This window comes from Haliotis asinina, chromosome 15, assembly GCF_037392515.1.
Source record: "Haliotis asinina isolate JCU_RB_2024 chromosome 15, JCU_Hal_asi_v2, whole genome shotgun sequence".
NCBI lineage: Eukaryota > Metazoa > Mollusca > Gastropoda > Lepetellida > Haliotidae > Haliotis > Haliotis asinina.
In genome coordinates this window covers 40,314,756-40,336,507 of record NC_090294.1, presented here as the reverse complement: position 1 = coordinate 40,336,507, position 21,752 = coordinate 40,314,756, and positions in this window count along the sequence as shown.

Here is a 21,752-nt window from a genome sequence, read left to right as displayed (position 1 = left end):
TTACATGCCTATACATGAAATGTCAAGTGTGAAATCTTAACTTGCATACTGGAGCATATTAACTAACTGAGGTATATCGAGAGGTTCTATTTCAACACATGAACAGGGCAGTCTAAATGAACTTAGTCTCAGTGTATTTCGTTACACTCCACCACTGTGTCTAACAAAACCTAGTAGAAGGTCGCGTCAAGTAACCTTTGAGCAACCAATGACTGTCCAATCAAACGGGAGACGGTCAAATAGATTTAACCATTCAGACAGCGGTTACTATTTAGGGATCGGAGAGACTTTCAAAATATTCAGGTCACTGACACTAACACAAACAAAAATCCGCATATAACACAATTATTTGACCTGCAGTATATACGCGTTGGGGTTTCTGTTGACATGGTTACCATTAGCTAATATTTCCACAAGATGACATCCTTGAATATTGCCAAAAACACCATTTTCAGTGACTGTTTACTCGCAGTTGTTATGGTTGTATGTAAGTCGTGTGCATCACCAAGAAGCGAACGTAAGCTTATAGCGTTCGGAATCGTTCGGGTATGAACCTTTTCGAGATAAAAAGTTCAAAAGGTATGTGCGAATGTAAGTTGTGTTCTGATTGGTAAGCTGTGTTCTGATTGGTCAGTCTCAAAGGTTACCTGACGCGACCTCCCATAATGTTTTGTTAGACTCAGTAGTGGAGTGTAACGAAAAGTACTGAGACTATGTTTACTTAGACTGATGAACAGGGCAACTTGTCCTCAATGTTCGTATTACATCAAATATATATAAACAATATTTAAACTTTATACTATTTCACAATTAATGGAAAAAGACAAAATATCCAGACAGAGTGAGGTGGGTACAATTCATATGGTAGCGCAAAGGAAGATAAGGATACCAAGGATACCAAGATAAGATGAACATGGGTGAGTACGTAACTGAATGACCCAAAAGCTATCTAAGCAACACACACATATAACGAACAAACGGATGTTACGAAGAGCTTGTTCGGGACAGACGTTGCATGTTTTAGTCGAAGGGCATATACCCAAATGCGATTTTTAGTAGCGGTGGTTCGATTAATTGAAATAATCGAAGATTGGTCGCGATGACTAAACGACCAAGCAATCAGCCATGTTTTCTCATAATCGAACACAGACAATTTCGGAACACTAGTTACCGTTTTCACATTTTTCACAAGTTTGGTTATGTCTGTTACACTTCACAGGCACTACATCTCATTACTTGTCATGATCGAATCTAACTTAAAGACACCATGAAAGTTACGTTTCTTCCATGCTATAAAGAACGGGTTGTAAATTGCCAACAACAGAAGGAAGATCACCACACAGGAACTTAAAATGCCTTTGCCACCTGCCTAGCCCTTGTCTAATTTACACCGTCCCTTCAGCCGCTGGCGAGGTTTCCCTGCACCTTTTTACTGTACTTTTGTTACCTGCGTGGACCCTAGCTGGATTTACATCATACCTTCAGCTGTTGTCGATTTTGAGCAAATCAGCCATGCAATTAGAAAAAAAGACAAATATTCTACTATCAAAATTCGGAGAGTGCCCATGTGAGTGAAAGAACTGATTTAGATTATGGTATTATACGTTGTGTTTCGCTTGAGCGCCTGCCCGGCGTAGACAGACATTTAACCCCCAAAATGAAATTATCAGTATAAGAAACTATATGTAAAATGTACACAAATATTTTCATCGCCAAACAAAATCCAACTGAAGTCAAGAACATTTTTTATTTATTTGAGGACAATGTAGATTTACCTAATCACAGTAATAGAGTATCACGCCTGCTGCATCTTGTTTAAAGGCACAATGTCACACCACTCTTCTCTAAAATATACATATAATGTCCTTGAACAAATGATTTAAATTAACCAGCATGCTACACCACCACACCACCACACCACACCACACCACACCACACCACACCACCATACCATCACACACACAAACACACCATCACACACACCACCACACGATACCACCACACGATACCATCACACACACCACCACACATACCACTACACCAACACCACACCTCACCATCGCACACACCACCATACCATCACATACACAACCACACCATCACACACACCACCACCCACACCACTACACTACCATACCACCACACCACCACACACACCACCACCACACCATCCACATCAACAACAGCGAGGTGCAGAATCGTCCAAAATCAGATCAGTGGTGTAGGCATGTATATAACTTCACATGTAAATGATCATGACTTCAAATGTATTTGAAAACTAAATTGTGTGTATGCTTGCAAATTGTGTCGATACTCATGCCGTTGTTAATCACTGGATTGTCTGGTCCAGACTTGATTATTTACAGACCGCCCTGTATAGCTGCAATATTACTGAGAGCGGTGTAAAATTAAAACCACTCACTCAATTATGGTAAGATTTGTTGACAATCTGTAGCATCTGAAGGGGATCCTTCCAACCTTAACTAAGGTTAACCTTAACTCCCATTCTTTAACACTGCACTAAGGGTACCCACGTCTAGGGTAAACTTAGTGCAGTGTTAAAGAATGGAAGTTAAGGCTAACTTTAGTAAAGGTTGCTTCGTGAAAGGAGCCCCTGCTATGGTCTGTGATTTCTAGTACGGTGATCTGCCTTTGGATTTTTTATGCATGCTAGTATGGAAGAATGCTAGTCTCACCAGATCCTGTTCTCGTTAACTGCGGCGTACCACAGGGTTCGACTTCACCCTCTATGTAACAGTGGTCATGCAGTGAATGATCATAGTGGATATTGGACTTTAATATGACAATGGACAAGGGTATGGGGCTCACCTGTAGACTCTACTTCTACCACCTGAGAAGTACTGGACAGATCAGAATCTGCTGAGTGAGGAAGCCACTAGTCAGATAGTCAGGTCTCTGATTCTGACCAAGATTGGCGATGGCAACAGTTTGCTTATAACATAAGGTAAGAGCTACGCATGACGCTTCAGAGAGTACGAAAAGGGTACAGAAGAGAGTATACTCATTCATCACTGCAAGAAAACATCCGCTGTAACACCAATATTGATGAATCTCCATTGCCTCCCGGAACAAACTAGAATAGAGTTCAAAGTTTTATCCCTAACATACAGCTGCTGTCATGACGTTGTACGAGTATGTCTGAACGAACGACTCTAGAAATATGCTTCAAGCAGAAATATGACATACAATGATCAGCATCTACTGACCATTCCAAGATCTATCTCAAATCCTTCGGCCAGAGATCTTTCTCATTCTGTGATCTTTCTGTCTTGAACATCCTTTTCATATAAAAAAACTCTCCCCATCTGTAGTTGTCCTGGAGTCCTATCTTTAAACATATCTCTTCTCCACATACTACCTACTCCTAGGTCAAATGTAGAGATATCATGAAAATCAGGTAATATGATACAACCATCCTTATCATCCATACTGCATATCTTGAAGATGTGGAATACCAGTGCTTGTCACCACACTTTAGACAATGTGATCAATTCTCAAGCAGTTTGTTTATGAACATGTGGACACTGTTTCAACAGTGTACTGAACCCAGTTAGTTTTTGGTAACCTGATACCTCCTGTAGCTAGTTCCACAAAGCTTTAGGAAAAATGAATGCATTGTAAATGTAGACAAACGGCGTGGGCCTCTCCCCAAGGAAGTCATAGACACGGCTCTTTTGTCGATATGCATTCCCACGTGTTTGTTCATGTGCCCATTTGTAGGTGCTACACCTGAGTTCACAGAAACTGACGCACAGAAGCAAGTACACACCCAAGTGCGTTGGGATCGTTTTCTCGTAAACAACACATGTTTTGGTTATGACTCAAAAACGTTTATCTCACGAATCTGGCTGAGTTTATCACAAATCCTCCCAGTGTGCGAAGTAGCCACTGTGAGCTAGCCCGCGACTAGCAAAACTTCAGTCGGGCCCTTAAATGTCCAGCGTCACTAGCCAGACTGACTGGTAAATTTGTAATCATATTACTCTCATAGCTCTAATTAAGTTCTACTACAGTTTATAATCATGTAAAATTATGGTCCGATAAAGAGGTTCATCATGTAAGCAGGTTAATGATGAAACCCGTGTCATGCCAATAATGTCTTCTTCTCATCTATTATTGTAATCCTTTTACGTCTCTGCATTCAAATTTCTGGCAAGTGAACTATTTTGGGGATAGTAACTTTCAGACATAGCTAGCCGACTGGCTAACAAAATCTGGAAGCATTTTTGCACACTGCGTCCATCTTGTGAAACAAACTGTAGGACAATGTCCCACGATAAGTGATTCATCTAGTACCATTTATTTATCTTTTTTTCTAAGTAGGGAAACACTACATGTTGGGTGTTTGAAATCAACATTAAGCGTCTTAGAATGGTAATCGTATTATAATCTACTCTGAATAAATGAGAGAGTAAGTGAGTTTAGTTTTGCGCCGCACTCAGCAATATTCCAGCTATATGGCGGCCCAAGATAGTAAGCTGATCTACCTTGAGCCAAACCTTAGGTTGTTGACAATCTGTAGATTTAATCACTTGTTTTAAATTAATATATGTGATAATCTGGTTGCTATACTGTCCTTCGTTCCTTGCGTTTTAAAAAAGTCTTTATTACTGTAAATCTATAACTTGAGTTATCACGATATGGTTGAAATACTGCCGACATGACTTAAGATCTCAAGTCCCTTGTGATTGAGACCTTCCGGTCATAGACTCTGCTCACAAAACACAAGTAAAGGCATATCTTGAGACCATCATAGATTGTTTGCCAACATGTCGGAACTTGGCGTAGTGTCCGAGATGAAAGATCAAGGAGTGCTCAATGTAAAACGATGTTCAGTCCTCAAAAACATGAAACTTCCATTTTCCTTTTCATGTCCAAATGCTCCCAAATCACTGAAGCCAGGTTGCTATAACATTTAAGTTGGCACCTGAATCCTGAACCCACTCAGGTGTTTTATAAATGCCAGAAATATGGACATGGTCCATACGGGGTGGGGTGGGGGGGGTATGGGGGTCCTCGTATTAGCTTATATTTCCGCAAGATGACATCCTGGAAGAATTACGAAAGCGCTTGGTTCAGCGACTATTTGCTTACTGTTGTGTATCACAAGTCACAAACATAGTGCACATGTTCTCAGTGTGCCTCGGTAATCCTCTGTTCACGTTTCAGCTTAGAGAAAAAACAAACTGTCTTTGCCGGATAGTGAATGTACACATTTGTCACACACCACGACTATTTATGTATGTAGGAAAAATACCCGTCCGTGTGTGTGCTTTGAAAACGACATTCCGCATATTAAATTGTATAATACTTTACTCTGATTTAAATTTGAAAAAAATATGAAATAGAAATTTGGTAACAATTTACTTGCAGTTACTTGAAGAAAACCCCAACATGGGAATTCAACAATTCCTTAAGGTTAGGCCATCATCACTGAGCCCAAAATCTGATTGTCATACACGCGTACAGGGATTTGGACAATAAGGTTTAAAAACAAAAATATAGACTTTTGCATTCATTTTTTACAGATTCATTCATTACATAGTGTAATGACATTTTGTGTAATGACTGATGGGGTAGAATTTTCTCAAATTTCGTTCAAATTCAAAACATACATTAATCATAACATATGAAATCAATCTACAATTGCAAAAGTCTAGATTTTTTTTATTTTTCAAATCATTGTCCAACAGTGATTCGAACCCTTATTGTCAAACAGTTCTCAAATAGTGATTTTAGGAACCACCACTGGCTACCACAACGGCACCTGGTGTAGAGATCCTTCGATGAGGTGAAACCCCTTCGATGGGGTTTAACGTCGTACTTGAGATTATATCGCTCAAATGACGACGTCCATGGGTGTGTATGTGTGGCTGCTTGTGCTGGCCCAGAATATAAGCTGGTTTCATAGGCTCTGAGCCGACTAGCCCTTGCTGTAGCCATTAATGTCAATCCCCAGGCAGGGACCAACAAGTACCGTCTATCTGGTATGGCCGGGGATCGAACTGGCGACCATCCGCTCTCCACGCGTACGCCCTAACCCCTACAACACGGCTGCGGTCCGAGACCCTTCGGACGGCAAAAATCTGCCAGTCTCCTACTCAAACCGGCAATGAATAGGAGAATTTTCTTCATCGGACTCTTCTGTTTTGCGGCATGGACAACACATGTAATTTGCTGCTGGGTATTCACAGGAGGACATCCAGCGCCGAGATAGTCCCAGAGATTCTCAATGGTGTTCGTATTGGGGTTCGTTGCGAACCATGGTAATGTTTAGCTTGAATTAACTTCTGGTTTCTGGTTTCGCTTGCTATGTAATCAGTGTTGTTGTTTCACATATAGCCATCGGTTTCCTTGTCTTCATCCACCTGAAAAAGAAGTAAGAATATATTCAGACAAGCATTTCTCTGCATTGTTGTATCTGAATGTCATATTAGGAACTTTTTATAGTCTGTTTTAAGAGATAACGTACCGAGGAATTTCACTGTAAACAAAAAGTAGATCGAATTGAGTGAAATTAAAAAAGCGAATCCTCACAATTTGACCTTGCCAACTGATCATTTAAATCTCAGAATTTTATTCAGCTTAGGTTAAAAATTAACAAACGATGATAGTCTAAAGTCGCTGTTGGTTTGTATTACACCCATGTGGGGAATGGAACTCATATGGTCAGCTGATCCACATTATCTCATAATCCCGAGTGTATTGCTCACATAAGAGATAAACAAAACTCTCCAGAGTCAACTATTTATGTCCAACACGCTGAAAACGAACTGTTTTACGTCCCTGTTGGGTCCTGCGTATGTCTGTCAAAATACACATTTCTAACTATGGCTTTAATGAACTGAAATAGTGACTCTCTTGAGTTTGTAATAACGGCAGTTTAGCATTAAATTGTATCTTTAGAAATAGGATGGAGGTCTTGAGGACTTGGAATCACACGAACCTACGTTTGGTGATTTATTCAAAGACAGCGCGTGACAGGGTTGGCTTCATCCTTAGAGCAAAGTGAATCAAGGGTCTGTGAGCTGTGTTCACTGCATATTGTAACAATGCGGCGACAGTAAATAATAAGGAAGAGTTTGACTGAAGGCTTCAGTGTCTCATCGACCAGCTTCAGAGACGGGAGACTTCAACAATGAACTATGCTTGGCTACCATGCTCGAAGTGACCACAATAAAGAATGTACTGTTTAACGTAATTTGTTTTCCTTGATGTCCGGATGATATGATTGAAAATCACAACAACCTTTTGTGATATGTTATGAATGTTACAGCATATTAGTGGTGTCGTGTGTTTAACCCCACTATCTGGAGGTTCTGAAATTGAAAAAAAAACTCTCAGAGTTCGTTTTATCATAATCCGTTATTGTATAGATTTTCAATGTAGATTTCTTCAAGGCATTATTCATACAGAATGTCAGCTTTCTCAAATGAAAAACTTGATAGCAGTCTATGTTGTTTATACAAAGATGTAAATGAGAGTGTTTGTCATTTGTACTGGGAATATCAGAAGACACAAACGTGTTTGAAACAAATGCAAAGTTGGCTCAATAATTTGTTCCCTCATCCATTGCTATTATAAAAACCCATGGGGCCCTTTTTTCTCAACCTTAAAAGGAAATGTTATATTTCAATAATTTAAGATCTACAACTTTTTTGGTTTGGAAAATAAATTTATGTTCATTTCAGGAACAAAGTGTATGAAGCGCACTTAAAATGCCCTACTTGCCATCGATTTCAAAGAGCGTTTCCATAACTGCGGTCAAGTGATAGCTGTTAGAGACCTCTCACTGACATATACTGAGTGAGTATGGTTTCACGCCGCTTTCAGCAAAATTCGAACAACATCAAACATTGTATGTCTGTGGGGAATCGAATCCGGGTGTTTGGTGTGACGAGCCAATGCTTTAACCACTAGGCTACCCCACCGCCCGTCACAGAAACGGTAAACGACCAAAACAGGCATATTCTAACCCAAGAAGTTGACGCGTCCAGGTGTAATTAAAGATGTTTTCAAAGCCATAATTGCACACATCTATACACAAGGCGTCATTAACGACGGGTCAACAGATATGTAGCACGTGTAAAGTCAAATTTCTCAGAAATATGAGAGGTAAGAGTGTCCTCATATTGTTCAATTTGTTCACAAAGGTAACACATATAGACAAGAAGTTCAAACAGCACTAGCAAGGAACACCTGTTTACACCAAAACCCCCATATGAAAATGACAATTATGAAGCACTTGGTTATTCAATTTTATGTGTACACAAGACACGGGTGCACCTTGCTCCTTCTCCGCATCAAGTTCTCAAAGGAAGCTTGCGGAATCGCATTTCATTCCTCTACTAGAACTCAGCGGAGTCCTGGGAGAGTCACTGGTGCTGGTTGACGTGTGTACACAGGTCGACCGAGTTCATCCCAGACATGCTCAAGTGGGTCTGGATCGACTTGGTCTCCTGACAAGGACAGACGCGTTTATCTCGCTCTTCGAGTCAGTGTTCATATGTAGATTGTCCTCTGAGATTTATAGTCTTTCTTGTTTGTTTGTTTGGTTGGTTTGTTTGTTTGTTTTTTGTTTGTTTGTTTTTTTTGTTTTGTTTTTTGTTTTGTTTTTGTTTTTTTTGGGGGGTGCTTTGTTTTGTTTTTTTGGGTTTTTTTCAGCTTTCTATTCCATAAGCATAGCTGGTGACACATGCTTTAATAATTAATTTAGTAATTATATATTGTGTTCTTAAGTTTGTTCTCGTGAAATGTGTTTGCACGGTTTCTTTTTCAGTTGGCCGAGCCCGGCTTTGTATGTACGGTTGGCACGTATTGGTCGTGCAGAACTTGCTTTGTGGAGTACACTTGTCGACCACACTGACAGAGTTTGCTCCGCAGATAGGATAATGAATTCAGATTCAAATGATGAATTTACAGACTATTTGTCGGCTACTCCTGGTGATTTTGGGGAAACTTCTGCTCATGCCGAATTTGCTGAGAAAATAATGCTAATGGCCAAACGTCCAAAGACAAAGCATAATGACGATGTTCAGTCAAATTATGAAGAACCAAATCTGAAGCACTGTTTTATTTTTCCTCGGTAGACCCTAGAGTCAGTTTGAAATCTGTCAGTCCCGTTTCACTGGCGAAGAGCATTCACAAACATACTGGTGATACACATAGTCCAAGAGGTTGGACAAAGGTGACATTGTGTTAAACTGCAGATCTGCTGAGCAGTCCAAAACGGTTCTTCCGTTGACGCGAATTTGTTGAAAAAAATCAAAGCACATGTACCAAACATTTTGCGTGAAAAACCGGTGTTATTTACATTTTAGATCTAGGTATTTCTGAAGATGAAACGGTTAAGCAGTTGCAATCATTCAAAGTGACTGATGCTAAACGTTTATCGAGAGGTATTGGGAAACAGCAGGCTAACATTTATGTTGACTTCCACAAGTACCACACTCCCTGAGTATGTATACATGCACTATCAGTCTTTAGGGTGTATGTACCACCAGCCCCCAGGTGTTATAAATGCCGGTGTTTTGGCCAAACACCACAACATTTATAAAAGTACAGTTCAAGTTTCAGGCCGTTGGAGCAGCGATCTGGCTTTTGATGTCTGCCTTCTAAAGATACCCTGAAATGTTCAAATTGCGGAGGAAACCGCAGCGCAGCTTGTAGAGGTTCTAATAATGATGTATAATATTGCTGAGTGCGGCGTAAAACTAAACTCAGTCACACTAAACAGCATATACTGCCTCGTTGTTCACCGGATTTGGGTTTATGGATTTATGACTACTGACGGCATCGCTCCAGGATAATGGAATATTTCTTCATTTCTTCATACGTCAAAGCGTAAGGACCAGTTTGACGAGGATGGCGTTTCGGACACTGCGATGTCCTGTGTTCCTTGTATTTTGAGAAATCAGAAAAATCCCCAGACGTTTGGTTACGAAAAGTCAAACTGAATAAAGATGCCATGTCAACCAAGTTTGAAAGAAAAACACATGACGAACGTCTTGAAAGGTGAACTTGATAATCTGTGTCTGCACAGTATATAGGCCCTGTGTCTGCACAGTATATAGGCCCTTATTTCAATGCTGATATACAAATTGTTACAACCCACATCCACATACATTGTATACGTCATTTTCAGATAAAATATCAGTACAAAATGGTTTTGGTAAAAAATTTATTTGAGACAACGTGTTCCCTCTGGCTTCATTATCTGTCTGAGCAGTGAAAACATAAGTTGATATTCGGGGGTCGGTTTGACTGTAGAGAGGTGTAATTGAATTCCAGGAGGTGGAACGAGGCTAGACAGTATAATGAAACAGATCTTAACTGTATGTGGTTTGACGGATTTGAACGAAATTTTGTGAGTTACTGTAGTGAAAGCTTTATGCTGGGAAGGTTTATTATCTTCCACTTACAGACTATCTGCTGGAGAGATCCTAAAAGCTCTAAACCAGGACCCGTGAAGGTTCGGGGTAGAATAGGCCTTCAGCAACCCATGCTTGCCATAAAAGGTGACTGTGTTTGTCGTAAGGGGCGACTAACGGGATGGGGTGGTCAGGTCAGGACTTGGTTGACACATGTCATCGGTTCGATGCTGATGTTGTTGGTCACTGGATTGTCTGGTCTAGACTCGATTATTTACAGACCGCCACCATATAGCTGAAATATTGCGGAGTGCGGCGTAAAACTAAACTCTCTCAACAACTGTCTGGCAATAAGTCACACAATCAGTATGAACAGTGTATATCAACAAAACCACAATTTAATAATAACTCGGCTACATTGTCTGTGAATAATCATGGGTGGACCAGACAATCCAGTGATCAACAGCTTGAGCATCGACCTAGCTAACTGGGAACCAATGACATGTGTCATAGTCGCCTCCTATGACATGGGTTACTAAAGATCGGTTCTAACTCTGATCTTCGTGGGTGAAGCTATAGATGAGACATAATTCAGAAGATATTTGGAAGCCATTTCTCGTCCATGCACTTAATTTACGTGTTTACGTTGACTTGGGAACGCAATATATTACAATGTTAATTTCACACCACACTGTTTGATTTCGAGAAAGCCGAACTCATTTTGACAGGTACTGCACTACATACGACGATGTTGCATTGTGAAAACTGAAGGTGGAAGATGCATCTGCAGCTGGTGATTGTGTCAGGCTTTTATTTCTCATTATCATTTTTCTTACTAATCTATTGTCTCGACTGATTTTTTTGTAAATTTGTAAACACGTAATTCTTTTTCATACTTCAGTCTTGTGCGTGTGCGTGTGCGTGTGCGTGGGTGGGTGTTTCAGACTTTCACATTTACAGATGACGAAACCCATCTTTACATTGAAACTATACTGTCGGGTAAATGAAACAATGATTATCCGAGGGTGATGTATTTCATAGGGATATAAAAGCGAGCCCTTTCGACATTGAACTTGCAGTTGTTTACAGTATGTGAACATTTAAATTACGTATAATGTTTGTGTCTGATTTATAATTAGGTACATGCTTCTTTCCCTCAGCACTTCCTATCAGAGCTCTAAACCAGGACCCGTGAAGGTTCGGGGTAGAATAGGCCTTCAGCAACGAATGCTTGCTGTAAAAAGCGACTATGCTTGTCGTAAGAAGCGACAAACGGGATCGGGTGGTCAGGCTCGCTGACTTGTTTGACACATGTCATCGATTCATATTGTTGATCAGTGGATTGTCTGGACTCGATTATTTACAGACCGCCGTCATATTGCAGGAATATTGCTGAGTGCGGCGTAAAACTCAAGTCACTCACTCACTCTAAAACAGAACCTACGTTGATGGCGGAGAGAGGTGAGCCATTAGTCCATCTGTCTATATATATATATATATAATATCATCACTGCAGTGTCGTGAGCAGACATATAATTGACTGGTGTCTGTTCTTGTTTTCCTTAGTTTATCATTTCATGGGGAGCATGTACAAAAATATATGAATGCAGCACAATGGAATGGACCTGTTGGCATAACAAACATCACAGTATAGCAAATTAAATCCAGTTGGTAATGCATAGTACATAAATAAGAGAAAACTACGGCCATTTCTTCTGGAACCTGCCGTGTTCTTAGTTTTCCTGACTTTGTATCTTCCGATTGATGTGAAAGAAAAATAGCTTATTTAGGAATTTTTCAAAAGTCGTTTTTCTGTCATTTTTTTCTAGACAGGTATACGAACCTTTTCCAGCAAGAATAATATTGTTTTTACTAGGACACCCAGTGTTGGTTCCCAACAATATTGCTAAGTCAGTGAATAAGATATTAATATTGACAGTACTATTCATATTCTTGTCGGTTTGGGGCATATCGGGATTTGAGAGGAAGGAATAGTTTGCCAAAGTTTCGCCAAGTTTGTTGGCAATTTCAGATCCATACCTTAACAAAGTATCACCATATCAAAATTTGATCCTTTGCCCTCAATCTTTGGAATGTTCCAAACCTGGACATGAGAGAGTGGAAATGATTTTGGATACTATTTCCTCCATCATTGACGTTTATTTTGTTTTAAGGTACTTCTTGTCCTTCTTGTGGTTATTTCAGCAGTATTCGGGTTGTGTCGGCAGGATGTCGATGGACGTATTTGTCGGCCTCCTTCCTTCTTTTCCTAGCTTGTTTACAATTTGTATCAAATGACATACGGATTTGCGGAGGACAATGAGAATGTTTTCACCTCTTGTAACATTTAATAGGCTCACAAATAGGTCTGTCGAATCGGGATCATTCCTGAAATTTTCAGGGTTTTTTTCAGAAAGTGGGCTTTTGAATCATGACCAACTGCCCTTCAGGTGAGTTTCCCCTTATTGGTTGGGGGGTGGGAGTGGGGGTGTCATCAGCGGCCTTGCAATTTATAAGAATTGTTTCGAATGGTCCTCTTTTCAAAGGGCTCGTCACGACATGGCTGCAATATGGCCGGTGTGACATTAAATGTTACTCATTCACTACAAAGGGCGTCGTAGACTGGCCAACAAACACGTCTACTTCTCAATGGTGTACATTTTACTAAAAGGTTTAACCATCAGTAGTAACTGGTCATATGTAAAATACATTATATTTAACTTTATGTTACCTTCATGTAAAGTACTTTTCATTGGTCAGTGAAACGTTGACAAGTTTCCCACTTTTTCTTTCAAACTAGCATCAGAACATACATCTGTGATCTGATGCAGAAGAGGTGGGACACCCAGGTACTTTTCAATAAATTACATGTAATAAAACCCTATAACGGTTACACCTACTTGGGTTGTCAGTCCAGATTTGAATAGGTCATCATGTGACTATGTCGCATTGGCCATGCTAGGTATACTCACGGATATTTATCTAAATGAGAAAATCCTCCGTTACAAGGGTGTACATACAATAAATGAAAGTCCCAGAACGATTAGGGTCGGTCTTAGTTAACGCTTATCACGTAAAGTGAAATTCATCGGTACGTTTCTACGGCAAACAGACTATAAGCAGTAAGTTAACAACAGACTATAAGCAGTAAGTTAACAACAGACTATAAGCAGTAAGTCAACAACAGACTATAAGCAGTAGGTTAACAACAGACTATAAGCAGTAAGTCAACAACAGACTATAAGCAGTAAGCAGTAGGTTAACAACAGACTATAAGCAGTAAGTCAACAACAGACTATAAGCAGTAAGTTAACAACAGACTATAAGCAGTAAGTCAACAACAGACTATAAGCAGTAAGTTAACAACAGACTATAAGCAGTAAGTTAACAACAGACTATAAGCAGTAAGTTAACAACAGACTATAAGCAGTAAGTCAACAACAGACTATAAGCAGTAAGTTAACAACAGACTATAAGCAGTAAGTTAACAACAGACTATAAGCAGTAAGTTAACAACAGACTATAAGCAGTAAGTTAACAACAGACTATAAGCAGTAAGTCAACATTAGCATGGTATAACAACAAGGCTAACTTTTTAAAATTTGTTTTCCCTATCTTTTTCGTTGTGACCTCTGATTCATTAGTGTAAGTAAACTTATTCTCAATATTTTTAATAACAAACCGTAGCTGGAGGTCGCGTCACGTAAGCTTTGAGACTGACCAATCAGAACACAGCTTACCAAACAGCGAAAGTGGACATTCGCACATACCTTCTGAACTTTTACCTGGAAGGATCTCTACCCGAACGATTCCGAATGCTATGACAGTGAGTAAAACAGTCGCTGAAAAAAGCGTTTTGGTCAATATTCAAGGATTTCAAATTGCGGAAGTATTAGCTAATGTTAACGCCCTAAACCTACTGGCCTAAATTCAGCTAAACAACTGGTCCGGTAACTGTCAAATCTCTCTCTGACAAAATTAATGCAAGGTTCACACGCACGCACGCACACACACACACACACACACACACACACACACACGCGCGCGCGCGCGCGCGCGCGTGTCAATGAAACGCTGGTACTTTGATATGGTTCAGACATTTTGTATTTCATCAAAGCGGAAAATACACAGTTGTGCTTAACTTTTTATAGTTCCGACGTGGAAAAAAGGAAATGAATAAGATCTTCTTTATAATGAACACTTGTATGTTTCCGGTGTATGTCGATTATGTGTGTCAGCGTTTAGATCACTACAGCTGAGCTTGAGGCGGCAATGGATGATTTGGCTAACTCTAGTCCCAAAATATTTAAATCAAAGCAATCGTTTTAAAGTGATTCGGATAATAGCGTTGACAGTGCCATCGGGCAGTAAATTCCACGACATAATCACACTCGGCAAAAATGATTCAGAATGCGTTTGCGTTTTACAGTTGTTAGATTGAAACTAAGTTGGGGAGATTATGGCCAATTTTCAAAACAAACAAAATATGATATAAGTTCTTCCTAGTTTTAATCTGAGTAGAGGAGTTATCTCCCAATATTAAAACAAACAATGAATGATCACTTGGTTTCTAATCAATATAGGTAGGCTCTGCGAGTCTCCCTTACATGTTAATTTCAAAGAGTAGAAACACAGGGAATAATCAGCAGTACAGGTACAGTACATTTTTAAGTGAACGGTTGCTCCGTTACACGTGTGTGTTCACGAGTAGTCAAACTGGGACTAGTCATAATGGGAATATATCCAACGGGGGATACGATGACGCGTGTCAACCAAGTTAGCGAGTCTTACCGCCAGATTCCGTTAGGCGCCTCTTACGTCAAGCATAGTCACCTCTTATGTCAAGCAAAGTCGCCTCTTACGTCAAGCAGAGGTTAGTGAGGACCAATTCTATCCCGAACCGTCACTTGATTTCTTAAAGAAATATTGTTTAATAAGAGGGCATATGTTTTGTCATTTATTCAGCATTTTGTTTCTGAAATAAAAAGCAAAAATATATTTCATGAAAACAAAAAATGATATACACAATGTGTGCACGTGTGTGGAAGGAGTAGTGAAGTATACCCTTTCTCCCATATTACAGTAAGTTCAACATGAACATTTGCGATCACAATTTGGCTAAATTCGGTTTCACACCACAGACGCTATAAATGTAAACGTAAATGTAAAGCGTAAATGTAAAGCGTGAATGGAACTGTTGGACACAGGATGAAAACACTTTTTTCCTGAGAACATTATTTTTATAAATTAATATATCCGATCCTTCTACGCCACATACTAATAGAGACACATAGAGAGACACATAGAGAGTTCTATCATAATCCCTATCACAAAATCCCTATCAAACTGCGATAACCCGTACACTTTTAAGGATAAGGACTGTATTTTCCGGTCAGTTTCATTCAAGGATTAAATATCCGACAAAATAGCTTTAAAAGTTGGATTTTATAATCACAAGATGATAATCCGACACTCCTATGCACCCATGGCGTAGTAGTAATAACATTATTCAGTCCCAGGAAATAAATCGCATGCCCCGTTCGACAGGTTTCACCTATGCAACATTAAGGCCCAGGTACTGTTTATCATGGCCCGAGCATGATACAAGCTAATCAAAATATAATGTGTCCTTCCTCTCAAATTTTACGACATATGCCAGCTCTTTAATTCACATTTACGACATCTGTACGGCAGCTTACGGAATCCCGTATGGAATGGCCGCCGTCGCTCAGCAACAAAACGCACGTGCTCTACTAACTAAGATGTCATTAAATGCCTGTCAAAATCTCGATTCTGTATCGCCAAGAGAGCAATAGCTTGGAGCAACGACAAGTCTCGGAGATCTGTTTATGTGTGGACGGAAATATGATATATTTACCATCTCACAATCACGGCTAATTATAGGCTTCACCTTCTGATGAGAACGACCCCTCGACCCGGAAGATGATTGAGCGCATGCGTTGACTGTAAGTGCAGTGTTGACATATGGCCGTCTCGCTGCAGCGGGAGCGCTAGAGGGGCTAGCTTATCCTGCGTCTCGTGTTGGCCAGCCTTGGTCTGATTAGCCTCGGATATCCTTATGGCCACTTCGAGTTCAGGGTATTAAAGATTCAGTGGGACTGATTTTATCCCTAGATAAGATAATGGAACGGATTTGCGGTGTCGCGCGTGTTGCAGAGTCTCTAGTACGGCAGCCCTCTACATCACAAAAGGATTACTTGGTGTTTAAAATAAGGCATTCCAATATCAGAGTCTGTGACTTCAGTTTTATGAATGTCCTGATTAAAATACACGAACATGTCCTTAAAGAATGGAAATGCATATCTCACAATTGCCGGCGAACTCTGGTAGGCAGTGCTGAGGGAAAGAAGCATGTACCTAACTATAAATCAGACACAAACATTATACGTAATTTAAATGTTCACATATTGTAAACAACTGCAAGTTCAATGTCGAAAGGGCTCGCTTTTATATCTCTATGAAATACACCACCCTCGGATAATCATTGTTTCGTTTACCCGACAGTATGGTATAAATGTAAAGATGGGTTTCGTCATCTGTAAATGTGAAAGTCTGAAACACCCACCCACGCACACGCACGCGCACACGCACACGCACACGCACACGCACACGCACAAGACTGAAGTATGAAAAAGAATTATGTATTTAGAAATTTACAAAAAAATCAGTCGAGACAATAGATTAGTAAGAAAAATGATAATGCATCTTCCACCTTCAGCTTTCACAATGCAACATCGTCGTATGTAGTGCATTACCTGTCAAAATGAGTTCGGCTTTCTCGAAATCAAACAGTGTGGTGTGAAATTAACATTGTAATATATTGCGTTCCCGATTCAACGTAAACACGGAAATTAAGTGCATGGACGAGAAATGGCTTCCAAATATCTTCTGAATTGTGTCTCATCTATAGCTTCACCCACGAAGATCAGAGTTAGAACTGATCTTCAGTAACCCATGCTTGTCATAGGAGGCGACTGACTTGGTTGACACATGTCATCGGTTCCAAGTTAGCTAGGTCGATGCTCAGGCTGTTGATCGCTGGATTGTCTGGTCCACCCATGATTATTCACAGACAATGTAGCCGAGTTATTATTATTAAATTGTGATTTTGTTGATATACACTGTTCATACTGATTGTGTGACTTATTACCAGACAGTTGGTGAGAGAGTTTAGTTTTACGCCTCACTCAGCAATATTTCAGCTATATGGTGGCGGTCTGTAAATAATCGAGTCTGGAACAGACAATATAGTGACCAACAACATGAGCATCGAACCGATGACATGTGTCAACCATGTCCTGAGCTGACCCCGGGACCTTCACGGATCGAATTGATGCTGTAAATCCAGCTAGGGTTCACACAGGAAGCTAAAGTACTGAAAGTCCCCATGGTCCTTAGTGTGGCGATCTGCCTTCAGTTGTTGGTGATCTATTTTGTATTGTATGAAGTGATCTAAACTTACCACATCGTACTGTTTTTAAAATTTGTATTTGTGGTCCTCTAGTATTTTTACTGTCCATCGATGACAGTTTTTTATGTTCTAACGTTATTGATTTTCACACTGATATAATTTAGATTGTTCTCGATCTGGCTAAAATATTTCCGATGTGCGGATGAAAAATAACTCGCTTACTGCTGGTGATCCATAGCCTGTTTTCATACTGTATTGTCTTCAGTTTTCTAAAACGTTTTAGATTTACGTATATGTGTTACATCTATATCTGTGATATATATATTTTTTTGCTGTGCCCTCCTGAAAGATTGTATTGTTTAATTTTATGTATTTTGATATAGAGCTTGTTTTAGTCACAGTACGGCTGAAATACTTGATGATCGTACCTCACTCACTCTTCCAGCTGACTAAGGATCGCAGTCCTGGATTAAACGTCATCACAGTTATTGAAATAATATAAATGTCCTCATTTTTATTATTGGCTTCATTAAAATTATGCTATTAATTTTAGTTTTTGAAAAATACCATGCTTTGGATGACAAACACATTCTGTACTTTCATAATGACATATGGAATCAGATCCTGATGCAAAGAACACGAAAAAGACACAACACATTACACCGTAGGAATATTCCTCAGCAAGTGAACCCGGTGATAAATGGTTTTATATATCCGTAAAATCAGTCACCACTTTTTTAATTACGGTTTTTTGGATCAGCCATCACTTATTCAGTCCCTTGGGTGTGTTGTGTCTGAGAGAAAACATCAAACTTCTATCGCTGAAACTCGAGAAGTGTCGACCCGACGTTTAATATTCGGCTATCGTGTGTTACGTACCGCGGGCGAGTCTCGGGCAGCTCCAGTCGAATACCTGCGCTAGATTCCTATCAACACGTTAACCTGAAACAAACCTTTTGTTATGATGTTTCAGGTTTCCATGAAATCCCATATTTGCATTGTCCTAATACCGGTGCAGGAGTTACCTGCCATCAATTGGGCGGATCAAGTACTCCGCCAACAGATAAATATTTTGCTTCCTTGTCCAGGCCACAATTGGCTTGTAATTTGTTGACGGGTCTAAAATTACACTTGTTTTCAGGTGGGATGGATGCTTGCCTGGCCCCCTGCCATGTTCCCTGTCAAGCTTGACACCCGACCCTTGTTTGTGATAGCACGGCCCCCGGCTAGCGCGTGCGGCAGACCTGAGCAGACGACAGGGCGTCCATTTTGATTTTCTGATTCCTTAATCGATGAGGCGGGTCTCGGAGAGCGCCGTGAGACTGTGCTTCCTGCTAGTGGCGCGTAAAGACTGGAACCTTTTCACCAGGATACTGCAATATTCCTCCAAAAACATTTGTCGTGTATTTACCGTTTAAATATCTGCCCTTTCAGGCGCATAATCTATCATGTTGAGACACGATCAACAAGTGAAGTTCATCATGCAAGAGCGTATCCAGATGTGCGTGCGTGCGTGCGTGCCGGCGTGCGTGTGTGTGTGTGTGTGCTGGGGGGCACCTTCCCCAAACTTCTTCATCCACCGAAAATATGTCTTCTTCGTAATAGCATTTCATTTCTTCAGTTTCTTTCTAAATCGAAATCTGCATTACAAACCAACGTCCCCATATCAATACATACCTTTTGTTTGTGGTGATTATAATTATGCATGAGATAAACGTACTGTGTTTGAAAATTTTGTAAATTATATGAATGTCAGACCCTCTTGAAAGTCTTTAGATTTCATCTGAAACCGAACGCGTTACTAAAGTTTTGTGCAATATGGATATATTTTTTCTGATTGTTTATGGATGGGGCTGTACAATGTATTAGAGTATAAATATCTTTATAATAAAATGCAAATAGAAGTGACGTTCTCTAATAATTGTGGAAGAAAACGCGTAGAATTGTATTTTTTAAGTATTTATACATTATTTGTGAACGTTTCCATCACGTCTGTTGTGTTGATATTAGTCGTGTTGGTGGTCACACTGAAGTAGTGCGATAGTTTTGTATACGTGCGCAGTGAAGCGCTCACGAAAGTAAAGGCACGTTCAATCCAAATTGATAGTGTCTAATTTTATTTATTGTCCAATCAAATTCGAGTAATTTAGGTAAATATCTGACTCTGATATTTCTTTTGTTATACATTCATCAAAGGCCGATGATGCTGGTGTAAGGCAATATTCATTCATTGTTTCCGTCTTTCATTCATTCATTTAAAAATGAATTGCAAAAGCTTCGTCAAGCAAGGTCGCTGTCAGATAAGTGAGCCACTAGTTTATGGATCGCACTGTTGGAAATTCAAACTGAAACAGGTTTATTCATTTCAAATTCAGATTTCAATGTAAAAAGTTCAAACCCGTTTGTCAGAACACCAAATATCCGGAAACTTCATCTTCCGTATGATCGATATGTACACTGCAGAAAATGATTCACTTCACACGGTTTCTAACCCCCTGAGTTTTTGTTCTGACCCCCAGGGTTTGTTTCTGACCTCCGGGGAGAATTTCAATTTCCAGCAGTGCGAAATGACTCATTTTGTAAAGTGCGCAAGTCGTTCCATGTAAAGATCAGTCGAGGTGAGGTTTCCAGATATCAATTATCAGATTCATCTTTCAGGTGTATACTTATCCATACATGTTAGATGACGACTCCTATTACTGCATTATCTAAAAAGGTGACTTTTGCATTCAATGATTTGCTGAACAAGAAATTGTCTGTTTAGGAACATTTGTTATGTGATTGTAATTGTCGGCGAAAGATTGTTTGATCTCTGTATGTTTATGTTGGCTAACAAAACACAATTACGCCATAAGCGATATGTCGAAGTTTTTTCAAGCGACATATCGCTTCTTGTTTTTTGTCTATATTTACTGATGTTTCGCGGGATATTTTTGAGTAGTTTGTGATTCGAATCTTACAGAATTCGAACATGTTGGCAGAGAATTTTGAATATTTACTATTAGCAACGTAATCCGAGTACATTTTCGTTAATCTGTATTCATATTTTGAAATCCAAAATCGACTTGATCACAAAAAAAACAATTCCATATTTATACATGTGTGTGTGTGGGCGCGCAAGCGTATGTTCTTATCTTCACTGGTATTATCTCTATACCTTACTTGAAGAGATTCTTTCACTGTTGAATAACAATTTTTCACATTGTGGAATAATTGCCGTATATTTTACGTTGATTTCAAGCAGGCACCGTCTCCAAACCGTATGATACATACCACCTCTAAAACGGCTATATTTGCTGTGCTTAGGGTATGTCTGGTTTTCTATCAATTATTTTTACTACTGGTTGTGTAAAGCTCTCTGAGCCACTGCAAACCGAACCCATTTGACTTTTTCTAAATATGCATTTGTCTACCCAGCAACAAATGGATACCCGGTTGGCCGAGATGCGTGTGCAGACTCCTCGAATATGACTTAAGAGACACTTTCGTCACATTTCCGATTTTTCAGAAAAAATTGTCGGATTTTATAAGCTAAATTTAAGTAACAAAATATCCGTACTGCGCAAACAAGAAACGAGAGAAATCATATGTTTAGACTAGCTGATACTTAACAGAAGCGAAATATAATTGTCTGGTTCGGTTATGTTCTTTATTTTTCCGTTATGTTGTGCTTCTGGGCTTTTTAAAGTGCTATATTGTCGCGTTTTAATTTGATAGTTTTGGGATCAAATTTCAAAAAAAGTGTTTGTAGGAAAGTAATCTTAATGATCGATATGTGTCACAGAGCCTTGGGGATTTTTGTTGTAGAATCATTTGTGACAGGTTTGGACTGCCCCAAAAGACCAACGATGCATGTGAGGACATACACTAAAGAGGATTAGGTATAAATTTAGTTCCTTTCCGCATGCAAATGTTCCTAAAACATAAAT